Source organism: Carcharhinus amblyrhynchos, chromosome 29 (genome assembly GCF_965287045.1).
Source record: "Carcharhinus amblyrhynchos chromosome 29, sCarAmb.v2.hapA, whole genome shotgun sequence".
NCBI lineage: Eukaryota > Metazoa > Chordata > Chondrichthyes > Carcharhiniformes > Carcharhinidae > Carcharhinus > Carcharhinus amblyrhynchos.
In genome coordinates, this window is record NC_137352.1 from 19,497,820 (window position 1) to 19,511,766 (window position 13,947).

The window sequence follows — 13,947 nt, forward strand, 5'->3', positions numbered from 1 at the left end:
TGATTTGTTGACTTTTGAGTTGAATGTGGCATGATTTCATTTATGAATTAGTTTTGCGCTGATTTTTGTTATGGTTCCTTTTATATTGGCATTGTGACTCACACTATGATGGTGAAGGACAGAGGGTAGGTGTTGAGTTATTTGTGAGTAGATATTTTGGTTTGAATATTTAGTTTTGTGTGTGGATGAGTGCAAAAAGAAAGAGTGTCTTCTCTCGTCTTCCTCTACCTCTTTCTACTTACATAGAAAATAGAAGCAGGAGTAGGCCATTCAGCCCTTCAAGCCTGCTTCACCAATCATTATCATCATGGCTGATCACCGAGTTCAATATCCTGATCCTTTTTTTTATTCATGGGATGTGGGCATCGCTGGCCAGCCAACATTTATTCCCCCCATATCCCTTGATCCCTTTAGCCCCAAGAGCTATATCTAATTTCTTCTTGAAATCACACAACATTTTGGCCTCGATTACTTTCAGTGGCAGTGAATTCCACACATTCCCTACTCTCTGAGTGAAGAAATTTCTCCTCATTTCAGTTCTAAAAGACTTACCCTTTATCCTCAAACTATGACCTGTAATTCTGGATTCCCGCACCATAAGGAACATTCTTTCTGAATCTATCCTGTCTAAACCTGATAGAATTTTATAAATTTCTATGAGATCCCCTCTCACTCCACTGAATATAATCCTAACCGACTTAGCCTCTCCTCATATGACAGACCTGCCATCCCAGGAATCAGCCTGGTAAACCTTCACTGTGCTTCTTTTCATCCTTCTCACCCTCTCTTCCCGATGCTTCTGTTTAGCTAATGGAGGACCTGACACTTTAAGATGCCAAAGATGCAAGCAGCAACTAATGCAGGGTACCTTCAGAGTGCTCCAGGCAGCAGAAATATTCAATATGCTAACACTCTGCCCTATGACATTTTGTAGGACAGCAGAGTTCTCATTCTATGATGACTGCACACAGTGGGGTGGATTTTCCAGCCTCACCTGCCCCAGGACTGGAAGTTCCCACCCAAGGTCAATGGACCTTTCGTTGGTCTGTCAAATTATCCATACCGCACGCGACCATTCCCACGGTGGCCTCCACCAGAAGATACATCCCATTACGTGTGGTGTAAATATCAGAATCTTAAACCATACCTTCAAATTAGCCCTTGCACTCGGTAACCACACTGTGATTAGCTGTTCTGGCTTGAATAATGTTGGTGGGGTGGCCTGCCACATGGAGAAATCATCCGCTATTTTCAGAATACTGGGGCTTGATCTGCAAGATCCATTGCAGGGCGAGGAACCTTTCCTGGATGCAGTCCAGGTTGATGTGTAGCACCCAAAAAAAAGAGGCACTCACACCACAAGAAGCCTGCAGCCCTGGCAAAGCAGTGGGCTCACTTAGGCAAATGGGAAATGAAGTAAGCAGCTCTTCTGGAATGAAAACCCTCAATGGCCTTTCTTATCAGCAGTGGACAGCAAGCGCGAGATGTTGCAACCATCTGTGGCTGCAGTCTGGATGTCCATCACCGGGGTCACCTTCTCGCCCTTTGGCAATCTGGTTCTTGCCGGGCCCTGCAGATATTGTTGCAGGCATCCTTACTGACATTAGGGGTGGGATTTTCCAGCTTGCCCCAAGACCAGAAATTCCCGCCCCACCTTTGCATGGTCTGCTGAGTTTTCTGTCCCGCCCGCTATGGTTTCCATGGCGGGCGCAACGGGGAAATTCCATGCTAAATATCTGACAGTCTGTTTCTTGCTGAGAGTTAAGTAAGAAAATTATGGCCCTTGGGTGGGGTATTGGCCTCCTATTGAAAGTCTTTTTCCTTCCTTGAAAAACAATTTGATTTCCCTTCCACAGTGACAGCCCAGCTGCTGATGTTAAGAGTTGGGGAAGGCTCCGTCCCTCATCTGAAAAAGCCTCATTCAGCTTGTCCCTGAGCTTGATGAGCCTCCAACAGGCCCTCCAGCTTTGAGAGCAACCTCCCATTGGGTGGCAAACCCAACTCCAGGCCATTCTTTTGCAAACTCAGGGAATATTATTGCTGGGTCTACTCATTGGAGAGAGAGCAGCTCTTTACACACTTCTTCCTTTACACTGTAACTATACTGAGCAGCTCAATCATTAGGCTTTTATAAACAAAAGTATAGAATGAAGACTTTTCAGTCCTTACAGCTAAACGTTCTCAAAGAAATGGTATTTTTTTTTGTTTTGGTTCCCATTCAGTTCATTGTACCAGGGATATTCTGTGGCAAACACCGTTAATCCTGGGAGGCTTCAGTTTCTGTGGAACCAGCTTATCTGCTTTTCTGAGTTCACTGTTTCAGCGGAGATGCAGTTTCTCTCGCCTGTGATCTACCTCAGTGCAGCCGTGTGAACTGTTCACTGTTTTGTATGCAATGTTTTTTTGTGAACACAATAAATATTGCATAAAATACTAATCCTTTTCCAATGCAGCAGTCAGCTTCATGTCACCTTCAGAAACTCTGGGGGACAATCAGTTGGCCTGTGAGCTTAGAATCATTGCTTAGAAGTTTTGACAAAGGGTCATTTGGACTTGAAAGGTCAACTCTTTTCTCTTCTTACAGATGCTGCCAGAACTGCTGAGATTTTCCAGCATTTTCTCTTTTGGTTTCAGATTCCAGCATCCATAATAATTTGCTTTTATCCAGAGATAGAATCATATAACCATGCACCATTCAGCACGTCATGTTCATCTGAGTCATCCAATGCTGATAAACACCAACATTTTCATTGTAAATATTTTCTTTGTTGGCTTAAGTGTGACAGAAGTAGGTACAAAACCTTAGAATCTAATGGAAAAGAAACATTATTGGGTTAGAAATCATACCGTAGAATCACAGAATCCCTACAGTGCAGAAGAGACCATTCAGCCCATTGAGTCTACATTGACTCTCTCTGACAGACCATCTTACCCAGGCTTTTTTCCCCATCCTATCCCAATGACCCCATACGTGATCCCCCTAACCTACACATCTTGGGACAATAAGGGACAGTTTAGTCTGGCCAATCCACCTAACCTGCACATCTTTGGAGTGTGGGAGGAAACCAGAGCACCTGAAGGAAACTCAGGCAGGTATGAAGAGAACATGCAAACTCCACACAGACACATCACCCAAGGCTGAAATTGAACCTAGGTCCCTGGAGCTGCTGGCAGCAATGAAGTTACTGTGAAGATCCCCTAGTTGCCGGTTCAGGTACACTGAGGGCGAATTTAGCATGGTCAATGAAACTCACTTTGGGCTGGGGGAGGAAACTGGAGCACCCGGAAGAAACCCACAGAGACATTGGGAGAATGTGCAGACGCCACGCAGACAGTGACACAAGCCAGGAATGTGCAGATCAGGTGGGAAATGTGTCGGGTTACAGGAGTAGGTAAGATGGTCTGTTGGAGAGTCGATGCAGGTTTGATTGGCCAAATGGCCTCCTTCTGCACTGTAGGGATTCTAAATAGTGCTGCATGCTTGAGCCTGCATTGTGCTTTCTTTTTCTCCTTACCGAAAAATGGAGATGTTGCCAGGGCTTGCGTTGTCTGAATTTGGCCACATCAGCCACTTAGCTGAACTTATCAATGGCTAAATTTACATCAACTCAACAGACAAACAGCGCATAGAATCATAGAAAGTAGAAGAAGGAGCAGGCTATTCGGCCCTTCAATCCTGCTTTACCATTAATCTTGATTATGGCTGATCATTGAATTCAATTTCCTGATCCCCACTTCCTCCCAGTCGAGACCTTGAATCAAAGGAAGAGAAAGAAACAGGCTAATTTGAGTTGGATTGTCAGCCATGATCAAAATGAATGATGGGGCAGGCTCAAAGGGCTGAATGGCCTTCTCCTGCTCCTATTTTCTATGGAAAACCACATCGTAGAATTGTGATTCTATGGCACAGAAGGAGTCCATTTGGTCCATTGTGTCTACACCGGGTCTCCAAGTGAACACTATGGCCATTCTCCTGCCTTCTCCTGATTGTTCTCTGCACCCTAGCTATGACTGTAACTCTACTGGTGGCACAGTGGTTAACGCTGATGCCTCACTGATGCCTCACAGTGTCAGGGACTCGGGTTCAATTCCCAGATTGGGTCACTGTTTATGTGGAGTTTGTACATTCTCTCCATGTCTGCATGGGTTTCCTCCAGGTGTTCTGATTTCCTCCCGCAGTCCAAAGATGTGCGGGTTAGGTGGATTGGCTGTGCTAAATTGCTCCTTAGTGTCAGGGGGACTAGCGAGGGTAAATGCACGAGATTACAGGAGTAGGGCCAGGATTTGGATTGTAGTTGATGCAGACTCAATGGGCTGAATGGCCTCCCTCTGCACTATTATATGATTCTACATTCTGCACCCTCTACTTTCCTTCTCCTCTGTGAATGGTATGCTTTATCTGTATAGGGCGCAATAAATAATACTTTTCACTGTATCCCAATACATGTGACAATAATAAATCAAGTCAAATTCTACCTATACCTCTGTGTACTGTTTCTATTCAAATAATCACCTAATGTCCTTTTGAATGCTTTGATTGAACCTGCCTCCAACACATTTCCAGGCAGTGTATTCCAGACACGAGCCCACAATACTCACACATGATGTGTCAATAGCTTGCATACTCATAACATTCCATTGGTATCATTCAACAACCTCAAATTACGGAACAGCAATCATACTGAATCAACATCACGGTACAAGCAGGCCACAAAGGAAACTTCAGAGGTGAAGGAAACAGCAGGCATCTCGAGGGCCACAGTAGGGATGGGAATCCTTTTGCAGAGTTAAATCCTGTGCAAATTTACACCATAACAGTGCAAATCTGGAACACTTTTAGGATGTGATAATGGTGGTATATAAATAATCACTTCTTGGATTTTGGAAATGGTGCCTGGGTGTCTGTCCTGCTGTTATACCTGTTAATTCTTAGATGTGTTTGACCAGTTTGCTTACTCTAAGGTTTTACCCTGGTATCTATTTGCAAGATGGACAAAGGACAAACACAAGTAAAGGTTCAATAAGTTTATTAATAATAACACTATTAAGCTTTAAATTACCCACATAAAACAAGAGGATATCCCAGATTCAAGTATACTATCCGCAAAGATGGTTTGGTTTAACTGCAGGCTCGATTCTCTGAGTCCCTCTGGTCTGTCATCACGAAGGTGAATCTCGATGGCAGCTTCTTCCTTCCTTCCTTCTCTGGTCAGTCTTCCGAATGGTCAAGGGTCACCTCCCTCATCGAGTCTTCGCTCCTGGTGTGTCTGAAATGTGCCCCTTTATCCCCTGCCTGCCTGCCTTTCCAGAAACTTCTCTGGCTTCCAGCCAGAGGTCCCAGGAGGGGGGTTCCAATACCAAGTGGGTTTCTTGATGTCTGCCTGACAGGACACCAGGGTCTGCCCTCAGGTGTCCATCTCCATGCTGTTGCTTACATGTAACCTGTTATCAGATAAGCCAATTGTAGGAACTCTCGGTGACAGAAAATCTGGCCCGATCTGGGCTTCTAACAATTGGCCGGTGCAATTCAATCGGATGCAATGATCTCCTGCTAATTATCAGTAGAGTGCAACGACCTTTGATGGGTGATTGATGAGTCAGGGCCAGGCGTGTTTATGTATTCGTACAATTGGCCTGCCCGAGGTTTGGCTGTTTGATTTTAATATGCCCAATTCTTTAATTTAGGATATCCATTTATATCAGCCTTAAACTAAACCCTGCTTATATTACCACACTGCACAGTAAGAAGTTGCACAACACCAAGTTTAAGTCCAACAGGTTTATTTGGTAGCACAAGCCACAAGCTTTCAGAGCACTGCCCCTTCACCAGGTGAGTGGGAGTTGTGTTCACAAACAGGGCATATATAGACACAAACTCAATTTACAAGATAATGGTTGGAATGCGAGTCTTTGCAGGTGATCAAGTCTTTCAAAGATACAGACAATGTGAGTGGAAAGAGGGCTAAGCACAGGTTAAAGAGATGTGTATTGTCTCCAGCCAGGACAGTTAGTGAATTTTTGCAAGCCCAGGCAAGTCGTGGTGGTTACAGATAGTGTGACATGTTTGTGTCTATATATACACTGTTTGTGGATACAACTCCCACTCACCTGATGAAGGGGCAGTGCTCCAAAAGCTTGCGGCTTGTGCTACCAAATAAACCTGTTGGACTTTAACTTGGTGTTGTGAGACTTCTTACTGTGCTTATTCCAGTCCAACGCCGGCATCTCCACATCTGTCCTGCAGCAAAGAATTAACCTGAAGCATCTTCATTTGATTCTAGGAAGTCCATATACGGTGATTGTTCCTTTAAGGACAACACAGCAGAAGAAAGTCATCTGGCTTGGGGGACCAATGGGGACTGTGAGTGGGTAATCAACCCAGAGGATGGGACTCTCTTGGGCAGAAGATATGTAGGATACATGCAGGGAGGAGGGGTGCTGCCAGCCTCTGTACAGCTTTTGGTTTTTAATAAGTACCTTTGTGTTCCTGACAGAGCCTCTGAGCATGCATCGTTACACATATCTCATCAGTTCATGCATAATGGGGGCAATTTTACCATTTTGATTCTAAGTGCTGAATCTGGGTGTGATTCAGATCCGAACCCTGTTCTCAGGCGCCCCCATTTGCACTCAGCCTGAAAAGAAAGTCGCGAGTCTGAATCGCGCTGTGGGTGGGGCTTGTCTCACCTAAAACGCGGCTGCTCCGATCAGAGCCTTCAACTGCGCATACGCAGTGAAATGAAGTTTGAAAAACACTCCCCTGTCACATTGTTCCCGGGCCCCAGAAATACCAACAGATATTGACCCACCCCCGCAATGTAACTGTCCCCCTTATTCACACCCCCCCCCCCTTACTCAGGCTGATCGCAACCCCCTGCCCCCCATCCCACCCCAGCGAACACCCGCAAATTGGCAGCGGACCCCCATTCCCCCCACCGATTGCACCCACCTCCCACCCCCCCCCCAGACAAGAGAACACTCCGACCCTCCTCCCTTCCCCACCCCCACCACCAGAGAGTGCATGCAAATGCATTTAAATTGACATCGTGCCTGTTTCGGGCGCGGTTCGTATTGCGGCCATTTTCAGGCCTTGATGAAGTGGGAATCTGTGCGAACGCGGGCGTGGACCTCGCTTTTCATCTCACACCCGACTTTGACAAGTTTCCGTGCCCGAAAACGGGCGCCACACAATGGGAAAATCGCCCCCAATGTGTACCCGCATCTGAGCAATCGAGTCTACATTTTTAATCGTTCTGTTTTGGTAACAGATGAAATATTCCTGTTGAAAGCTGACACATTCTCCCAGCTCTCTACATGGCAGCTTTATGCTTCACCTCATTTGAAGGAGGCAGAAGTTGAACTAGAGGATTAGCGTGTGTGCAGTAAATTTAGTGGGGGGATGAGGGGGTGGAATTCCAGGGGGAGAAAATAGGAGACTGTGGATTGATGCAGGTTGATGCTATAATCTGCAGCACACTGCATGGGAGCAAATTCAATAATCATTTTCACAATAAAAAAGAATTAAATGCAAACTTGAAAGGCAGAGAATTTGGAGGGCCACAGGGAAAGAGTGGGCTGAGCTTTCCAAGAACTGGCAGGGGTGCAGTGGCCTCTCCTTCTACTGTATGCTTCTTTGATTCCACGGGCAGCGTTTAAAGGTTCAACGTTAAACTGCGGAAGGTGTCAAGGTCAGGGGAGCGGTGCTCATCTTCCAGCATTAGATGTGAGATTTACAAACTAGTTCTGGGATTTGTGGCTGACTTTTCCTTGAGAGATTTCAAAGGAATCAAAATGTTCTTTCTGTACGAGAAGCCTTCACTCTGCGCAAAGCCCAGGTCGTTTAGGTTGGGCAATATGGTCTCCATTTTGACCTGGAGGTGAGTTTTGGCTGGGTGGAGCGTGGGTGGGGGTGGGGGGCAGGGGGCTGAGGTGGGGGGTGGATGTAGTTCTGGGATGGGCTGATAGTTGTGCATGTCATTGTGAGGCTGAAGAATTAATTTTAGAAAGGGAATTCTGAGTCAGATCTCGGAGGCTAAGAATTACCTTTAAATTGGGGGTGAAGGGTAAGTGCACACAGCTGCAGGTGTGTCATATCTAATTTCCCCTCAAAAGCACCTTGCTGCAATATTTGCCTCAGTTACTCCTTGTGGTTTACTTTCTAATCACTTCTTGGAAAGGAAGCTCCTCCTGAACTCATTGTTTGTTTTAATAGAAACTGTCTTATCTTTATGGCCTCTAATTTTAGATTCGTTTATCAGAATTAATTATTACTCATGCACAGAAGTTAGAAACTGCTTTAAAAAAAATCAAAGAGAGAGAGTGGAGAGAGAGACCATTGAAATGATGTTCCTGCTAGTGAGGGAACCCAGAACCAGGGGGTCATACTTTAAGGATAAGGGGCTGAGGTGAGCAGAAATTTCTTCACCCAGAGAGTGGTGAATCTGTGGAATTCACTACTACAGAAAGTAGTTGAGGCCAAAACATTGTGTGATTTCAAGAAGAAATTAGATATAGCTCTTGGAACAAAAAGGGTCAAGGGATATGGAGGAGAAGGCAAGATCAGGATATTGAATTTGATGATCAGCCGTGGCCAAAATGAATGGTGGAACAGGCTTGGAGGGCCGAATGGCCTACTTCTGCTTCTATTTCTAAGTTTCAATGTGTAACTGGATTGGTTTAAGTGAGGGTGTTACCCATGGGCTGGAGGCTTTACGTACTTATTTCATAGAGTCAAATTCCAGAAGAGCAACTATGTATATTCAAGGAATGAGAGGACTAAAGGTATGCACTTCCCTTGGCCCATAAACAGTGTTGTAAAAGCATTTACCTCATTAACCCAACCCTTCATACCTCCTTTAAAATGTTGAGAACACTGTCTGCCTCTGCTTAAAATAGAATGACTGTTAAAATGAAGGCACTGGGCCTCATTAGAATTTGTAAGGGGCCATACCAGGATGTTGCCTGGTATGATGGGAAGGTCTTATGAGGAAAGGCTGAGGGACTTGAGGTTATTTTCATTAGAGAGAAGAAGGTTACGAGGTGACCTGATTGAGGCATACAAGGTGATCAAAGGATTGGATAGGATGGACAGTGAGAGTCTTTTACCTCGGATGGTGATGGCTAACACGAGGGGGCATAGCTTTAAATTAAGGGGTGGTAATTATAGGACGGATGTCAGAGGTAGGTTCTTTACTCAGAGGGTAGTAAGGTCGTGGAATGCCCTGCCTGCAGCAGTTGTGGACTCGCCAACTTTAAGGGCGTTCAAATGGTCAGTGGATAGACATATGGATAACATTGGAATAGTTTAGGTTAGAGGGTCATTAGATTGGTTCCACTGGTCAGCGCAACATTGAGGGCCGAAGGGCCTGTACTGCGCTGTAATGTTCTATGTTCTAAACTGTTTGCCATGAGCAGGTTTATTAGCCATTCTTTGCCCAGGGTTATAAAAGCCAGAGGCAGGTTCAGAATTCAAGCACCTCTCTAGTTTTTTTTTATATTCAGTCATAGAGCAACACAGCATGGAAACAGGTCCTTTGGCCCAACAAGCCCATGCTGACCATGGTGTCATCCCAGCTACTCCCAATTGCTTGCATTTGGCCCTTATCCCTCTAATCCTTTCCCAATAGAGTCATAGAGCAATACATGTTGAATCCCTAGTGCCTCCCCAACCCTTTTGGGCCATTAAGAACATAAGAACATAAGAAATAGGAGCAGGAGTAGGCCAACTAGCCCTTCGAGCCTGCCCCGCCATTCAATAAGATCATGGCTGATCTGTCGTGGCTCAGTTCCACATTCCCGCCCTCTCCCCATAACCCTTAATCCCCTCTCTTATCAAAAACCCATCAACCCGCGTCTTAAAAATATTTAGCGAGGTAGCCTCCACCACTTCAACGGGCAGAGAATTCCAGAGATTCACCACCCTTTGAGTGAAGAAGTTCCTCCTCAACTCCATTCTAAACTGCCCCCCCTTTATCTTGAGGCTGTCCCTCCTGGTCCTACTATCCTTTCTGAGCGGGAAGAGTCTCTCCACCTCTATCCTATCCATCCCATTCATCATCTTATACGTCTCAATGAGATCTCCCCTCATTCTTCTAAACTCTAACGAGTACAAGCCTAATTTATTCAGCCTCTCCTCATAGCTCAACCCCCTCAACTCTGGCATCAGCCTAGTAAACCTCCTCTGCACTCCCTCCAGGGCCAAAATATCCTTGCGTAAGTGCCGCGACCAAAACTGCACACAGTACTCCAGCTGCAGCCTCACCAATGCCCTATACAGCCGCAGCAAGACCTCCCTACTTTTATATTCAATCCCCCTCGCGATGAAGGCCAGCATCCCATTCGCCTTCCTGACCACCTGCTGCACCTGCAAGCTGGATTTTTGCGACTCATGCACAAGGACCCCGAGGTCCCTCTGCACCGTCGCCTGCTGCAGTTTTTCTCCACGTAAGTAATAATCCTTCCTACCATTATTCCTACCAAAGTGGACCACCTCGCACTTGCCAACATTAAATTCCATCTGCCATTTCCTGGCCCATTCGCCCAGCCTATCTAGATCCTTCTGCAGACTCTCACCACCCTCCACACAATTTGTCTTTCCACCAATTTTGGTGTCATCAGCAAATTTCGACACCCTGCACTCGGTTCCCTCCTCCAGATCATCTATATAAATGGTAAATAGCTGAGGCCCCAGCACCGACCCCTGGGGCACTCCACTAGTCACCAACCGCCAATCCGAATTAAATAAAGTTCAGTCCTATATTTAAAACATGAATTAAAAAGAAGTGCAAATTAGGTGTAGCTGGGAGTTCCCACTTGTCAAATAACAGAAAGAGCATCTTCACAATTATGTTGAATTCTTTCTGGACCGTCACAATAAGAGTGCAAATCAACTTTCACAAAATGTGTGTGGTTTGAGTTGAGTGTGATCAAATGAACATGTTGTACATAATTGCCTCTCCAATCTAAAGAATTATAGAATCTCTACAGTGCATAAGAAGGCCATTCGGCCCATCAAGACTGCACCGACCACAATCCCACCCAGGACCTATTCCCATAACCCCACCAATTTACCCTGGTAATTCCCCGACACTAAGGGCATTTTAGCATGACCAGTTAACCTAACCCACCAATCTTTGGACTGTGGGAGGAAACCGGAGCACCCAGAGGAAACCCACGCTGGCACGGGGAGAATGTGCGAACTCCATTCAGACAGTGATCTGAGGCCAGAATTGAACACAGATCCCTGGCGCTGTGAGGCAGCCAGTGATAACCACTGTGCCATTGTGCCGCCCCACCTGTGGAAGAAATATTTTTTGCGAACATTTCTTTAATGTGGATGGAAATGGTGACCTGCCTTTGAGTCTAGGCCCTTTACCTTAACCACTCCAAGCTGGACCCAGTCAAGTGGGACCCAATCAGCCCATTCGCTGGAGTGGAGCAAATTTGTCCCATATAATGGAACAAAACAAGAAGATAACACAGCAAATATTGACTGAAGTTGCAGGAAGTTGCCTGTACACTCATTCATGTCAATATTCTAAGGGCGTTTAATTCCTAGATTTTAAACAATTTAATAAATGATACTACTGCTGAATATGAAATAACAAGATGCACATTTATGAATACTTATCATTAAATGTGTGATTTATAGGGTCTGCAAAACAATGGAAAACTGTCCCTCAACATTAGAAACATAGAATCCCTGCAGTGTAGAAGGAGGCCAATCTGCCCATCGAGTCTACACCAACAACAATCCCACCTATCTCCATAATCCCACATATTTATCCTGTTAACCTACACATCCCATGACACCAAGGGAGAATTTAGCCTGACCAATGCACTTAACCCGCACATCTTTGGACTGAGGGAGGAAACCAGAGCACCCGGAGGAAACCCACACAAAGACAGGGAGGACGTGCAATCCCCACACAGTGACCCACTGCCAGGAATCGAACCCAGCTCCCTGAAGCTGCAAAGCAGCAGTGCTTCACTGTGCCACTGTGCTACTTACTGATGAGTTGCAGTCACAGTCATCAGAACATCCAAAACATCACAAGGCTATTAAAGAAACATAATTCAATCAGTCAGTCATTTGCAAGGTGTCACCTTATCACAACATGCTGAGGCTGCATTTACACATCTCAACAAGGATGAAATTATAAATCTCCTGAAGGTTGCAAGGCCTTGGTTTATGATTACAATGTTTAGTTGGTGACAAGGCCTATTTCTCTCAGGGGTAGACTCAATGGGACAAAGACCAAAATAGGCAGTGATATCAATTAGAGGTTAATTAGCATTGCTTTTGGAAATTTCAGTCTGAGCCCTGGAAGGCTGGAAATGTTACTTCTCTCTCTCTCCCTCTTTTTCTACCTCAGTCACACACACACACACACACACACACACACACACACACACACACACACACACACACACACACACACACACACACACACACACAGAGATATGTATTCTCCAGCCATTCATGCCCCACCGCTGCTGCCAGTGAGAATGGAGAATTTGGCCAAATCTCCAGTCACTGCAGCAGGACCAGAGAATCCCAATGCGGAGGAGGTTGGACAATCCAGCCCATACGCTCTTTTTCAATATAATGTTCCAATTAAACATTTGAAACAAAAGCAGAAAATGCGGGAAAATCTCAGGTCTGACCACATCTGTGGAGAGAGAATAGAGCCAATGTTTCAAGTCTGGATGACCCTTCGTCAGAGCTGTTTCCTTTACTTTTGATTTGATTTATTATTGTCACATGTATTAGCATACAGAAAAAAGTATGGTTTCTTGCATGCTATACAGACAAACCATACAGTTCATAGGGAAGGAAAGGAGAGAGTGCATAATGTATTGTTCTAGTCATAGCTAGGGTCTAGAGAAAGATCAACTTAATATGAGGTAGGTCCATTCAAAAGCCTGATGGCACAGGGAAGAAGCTGTTCTTGAGTCAGATGGGACGTGTCCTCAGACTTTTGTTTCTTTTTCCTGACAGAAAAGGGTGGAAGAGAACATGTGCTGGGTGCATAGGGTCCTTGATTAGGCTGCCTGCTTTTCCGAGGCAGCGGGAAGTGTAGATAGAGTCAATGGATGGGAAGCTGGTTTGCGTGATGGACTGGACTTCGTTCATGACCCTTTGTGTATTTTTGCAGTCTTAGACAGAGCAGGATCATACCAAGCTCTGATACACCAGAAAGAATGCTCTCTATGGTGGATTTATAGAAGTTGATGAGAGTCATAGCGGACATGTCAAATTTCCATGGCCTCCTGAAAAAGTAGACGCGTTGGTGGGTTTTCTTAACTATAGTGTCGGCGTGGAGGGACCAGGGCAGGTTGTTGGCGATTTGGACACCTAAAAGCTTGAACCGTTTGACCATTCCACTTCGTCCTCATTGATGTAGATAGGGGCAGGTCTTCCACTACGTTTCCTGAAGTTGATGACTATCTCCTTCATTTTGTTGCCATTGAGGGGGAGCTTATTGTTGTTACATCAGTTCACCAGATGCTCTAGCTCTTTCCTGCGGCTGTAGGTGAACTGTAGTAGATCCAGGCAATCTGGAAGGATGGAATTGATTTGTGCCATGACAACCTTTCAAAGTAAAAAGTCTGACAACACCAGGTTTTAGTCCAACCTATTTATTTGATAATATACTCACAAGCTTTCGAGGGGACTGCCTCTTCGTCAGGTGAATGGAGAGTTCAGCGCAGAGTCGCTGAACAGAGACTGATAGCCAAGTTCTGCACACATGAGGACGGTCTCAACAGGGATCTTGGGTTCATGTCGCACTATCTGTAACCCCCGTGACTTGCCTGGGTTTGCAAAACCTCACTTACTGTACTGTCTGGAGACAATACACATCTCTTTAAACTGTGATCAGTGCTCCTTCCACTCACATTATCAACCACTTCAGGTCTTGAACAGCAGGTTAGGTGTAAGGATTC